General features: G+C 41.3%; 1 pseudogene; it reads right to left on the bottom strand.

The window, feature by feature from the left end:
- Nucleotides 1-482: 482 nt before the first annotated feature.
- LOC147978352 (F-box protein At5g07610-like) lies at nucleotides 483-2,233 on the bottom strand (annotated as a pseudogene).
- Between the last annotated feature and the right edge of the window lie 2,240 nt (nucleotides 2,234-4,473).

Here is a 4,473-nt window from a genome sequence, read left to right on the forward strand (position 1 = left end):
TATGTTGCATAACCTTTGCAACACAGATGATTTATTGCCACCGCAATGTGGGTGATGTTGGCAGGCGACGACCGCAACACCGACGATTTTGATGGGTGGTGGCTGAAACACCAGCGATGTTGCGATGCCTCTCGCGCATCGGCGATGCGCAGCATGAAATCCTGGATCGGATTGAGAACAGAGAGAGTCGGGGAAGAGAATGGAGTGGAGGGGATAGGAGGTATGATGCACTCTCAATATGGCGGAAGGCGACTAGCACCCAGATATTTCTAGAAACAAGGGCACGTGGTATGCTGGGTCAAAGTGAGCGAGCCGCCTGATTTAAATGATTGTTTTCAATCTTTGCAAGAATTATTGCTTAAGTGTTGTGCAGGCAGGGGCATATATGTTGGTAAGCACAATGAGTATCAAAGAGGCGAGGGTCATAATTTTGAGTGAAGAGGAGAAATGGTGATGTACATGGGATATGATGGTGAGAAACTCTGAATTAGCGGTGGATACTGGATACAAGTCTAAGTTGTTAAACAAATTTCACGAAAATCGCATTAAAGTGTGTCCTCAATTCTAAAGTACTCACTCTTATATTTCTTTACAGAGGGAGTATCTTTTACTGTCAAACCCGAGTATATGTTTGTTTTACATATGAATACATCATGCACCTGTCTGTGAAGAAGAGTGTTGTAGCTTGCTGGCACTAATGACAATATTTTGCTCTAGTTCCTTCCTTCCTTGCTCTAACCGTCGCCATAAGCATCAGTACATGAAAGCAAATATACTCATTAAGTGACATGAAAGCATACAAAATATTACAGAGAAATCTCATGTGTATTTTGAAATATATAAGAATACTAAGAACTGGTGATCTTTGTTATGCCTTGACCATGACCATCAGTGCAGCTCATGACGAACAGTACAGCAATAGGCTTCAATTCTCCTTGGCTATATTCAAAGTCATAAACGGGCAAACACCCGACCTGAACATCTACAACAGAAAAGCCAAATCAAAGTGGGCGCGTAACATTTCCATGCAACTGGCTCTAGAAGTAGCTAGAGATCTGACTCATACTCAACATCTGGATTTTAGGAAGGCAGGCACCAGTTCCATGCATGTTCAGTTACCATCTGATAACCATTCAGCGAAGCAGGGAGTGTAAAGACGATACGGTTGCCAGTGATATCCTATATCGTCGTAGACAACGTGTACCTTCCGGCTATCCATATCGTACGATATAAAATTCTCATGTTCCATGTCTACCAAGAAAATCAAATCACAGTCCGGATGGATACCGACAACTCTATAGGGCTGATCAAATTCGTGAACATGCCTTCCTATCAGTTCTGAGAAATTTGCAGTGTGCCTTAGAGTCCAATTTCCACTAGCATCCTCAAGAACCCAAACTGAGAGTAGGAATCCTTCATCATTATAGTGATCTATGTCCACAACATGCAAGCATCTCCGAGACTGCCCAATACATTCCCATTCCCAATCAGGGTATGGCCTCGAGATTTTCCGCCAAGTCTTGCCCCTCGTGTCCACCGTGATGATAGAAGAATCTTTAGTGATCAAATGCAGAGTGCCATTCATAAAGAGAGAATTTGAAGCCTCATGGTCCTGCACCCTAGTTTCTTGAGCCCACCCAGTTTGCTTTGAAGTCCATGTTCTGGTTTCCGACAAGTATATCTCCACTCGAGTGATTTCACCGGCATTGTCGTCATCCAGCACGATCATGAAGACCGCGAAGCAAGAGGGATTGGCGGGGTCGAAGCCGAGAAGGATGATGTTCTCCAGGCGCCAGCTCCTCAATGTGAGGCAACACGGTCCAATCCTCGGTAGCCGGATTGCACACGACGTAATCCACGCCCGGCGGAGATGGCGTGAAGCATTTGCAGAGGAGGAGGCCACCGCAGCAATCCATGACTTTGAAACCATGGGTATAGCCGCCGTCACGCGGGACAGGGAGGGATGGATCGGCCAGGGGCCGCAGGTGATAGATGTTGCGAGAAGTGCCACAAAAGAAGCCAGCGAGGGTCTGCGGCAACCGCCTGAGGAGGTCGCGGTCGGAGCAGAGGGCACGCCATGATGGCGACACACACCGGAAGCGGCAGAGGGAACGGTAGGGCACCCGCGCCAGGATCTCCATAAGGAGCTCTTCCGGGATGGTCGCCACCGGCTGGGACATCTGTTCCATTCCTTCCTGAGGCAACGGCGGAATTTGGGGACGAGAAGAAGAGTTGTTTTCTATGGGTATATTTATAGTACTACAAAAATCAAATCTTATATAATCGAAATTTGAGAAAAAACCGGTCTCTGTTTTTTTTTGACTTTTTACTAGTTGATGGTTATATTTAGTAAAAAAAATATCATCCAAATCTTAAATATAATCTGAATTTTATTATACAAATTTTAACAAGAATTAATGTTAGAAATTTTATCTTTGGTTTTTTACTCCTAGGTGTAGATCTTACTCATTGATTGTTATTTTTAGTAAAACTTAATTATCTGAAACTTAATTATAATTTGAATTTTAACAAGAATCAATGTTAGAAAATCGGTCTCTGATTTTGATTTCGAGGTGAAGATCTTACTGATCGATGGTTATATTTAGTAAAAAAATATCATCCAGATCTTAAATATAATCTGAATTTTATTATACAATCTTTTAACAAAAATTAATATGTTAGAAAATCTGTCATTGGTTTTTTTACTTCTAGATGTTGATCTTACATCTTATTAGAATTTAATTATTCAAATCTTAAATATAATCCGAATCTTGACAAGAACCAATGGTAGAAAAATTGTCTTTTCCTTCTAGGTGTACATATTACTCATCGATGGTTATATTTAGTAAAATTTGATTATGTAAATCTTAGACATAATCTGAATTTTATTACCCGGATCTTAACAATAATCAATCATATGAAATCGGTTTGTTGTTTTCACTTCTAGGTGTAGATCTTACTCGTCGATGGTTATATTTAGTAAAATTTTATTATCCAAAACTTAAATATAATTTTCATAGACCAAACATCACTTGGTGAAATTTGGCGTTTGATTCTACCTCCTGCCTTTTTTCCTTTTGAATGCATTGTTGTTTCTTGGATTTTCTTGAATCCTTGGCAAAAGGCTGACATACATGTGGCGGTCGATCGGACGGCTTTTATGGGCTCCATCCAACGGCTAGGAGAGGCGGTCGTTCTTTTCAAATCAACACTGGGCTGACACGTCGCCCCCTACCCCCCAATTCCATATTTTTACTATCAAGCACGAGTATATATTTGTTTTACATACTTTGTTACTTTCAACAATTGGTGGATTTTATTGGCTATTAAGGAGCATCAAGTGGATACAAACTCAAAGAGCACACAACCAGCCTCTGTATAGTTATGATGCACATAGCCAACACTAATGCACACATATAAAATACACCAACAAATAGCAAAGTCATATAAGACCAAAGCTATGTGTAGGCGAGTAACAAAGAAAAAATAAAGTGGTCAGGAACATGATCAGCAAACTACAACAATGACCATATTTGCACCAACCATCTTTACACCACGCAGACAACGAGGCTCTTTAATAGTAACGCCTTCAAGAAAGAAACAACATTCAAATGCAGAAGTCGCCGGATCCAAGTACCATGGCCGGAATCTAGGCTTTCACCCCAAACACAACTAGCAGAGCCGAAGAGCTCGTTATCAATATGATATATTTGAGTTCCACTCCCGTCACCATTGTTGCTATAGGTAGCGTGGTAAGTGCTACCTCTTGAGCTTGCGTTGGTTTTCCCCGAAGAGGAGAGGATGATGCAGCAAAGTAGCGTAAGTATTTCCCTCAGTTTTTGAGAACCAATGTATCAATCCAGTAGGAGGCCACGCTCAAGTCCCTCATACCTGCACAAAACGGTAGCTACTCGCAAACAACGCGATTAGGGGTTGTCAATCCCTTCACGGTCACTTACGAGAGTGATATCTGATAGAGATAATATTTTTGATATTTTTGGTATAGAGATGCAAAGTGAAAAGTAAAAGGCAAAGTAAAAAGCAAAGCAAAATTAAAGTGATGGAGATTGATATGATGAGAATAGACCCGGGGGCCATATGTTTCACTAGTGGCTTCTCTCGTGAGCATATTTATTCTACGGTGGGTGAACAAATTACTGTTGAGCAATTGACAGAATTGAGCATAGTTATGAGAATATCTAGGCATGATCATGTATATAGGCATCACGTCCGTGACAAGTAGACCGAAACGATTCTGCATCTACTACTATTACTCCACTCATCGACCGCTATCCAGCATGCATCTAGAGTATTAAGTTAAAAACAGAGTAACGCTTTAAGCAAGATGACATGATGTAGAGAGATAAATTCATGCAATATGAAATAAACCCCATCTTGTTATCCTCGATGGCAATGGTACAATACGTGCCTTGTTGCCCCTTCTGTCACTGGAAAAGGACACCGCAAGATCGA

This window comes from Triticum urartu, chromosome 3A, assembly GCF_056163025.1.
Source record: "Triticum urartu cultivar PI428250 chromosome 3A, HENAU_Tu73, whole genome shotgun sequence".
Taxonomy (NCBI): Eukaryota; Viridiplantae; Streptophyta; class Magnoliopsida; order Poales; family Poaceae; genus Triticum; species Triticum urartu.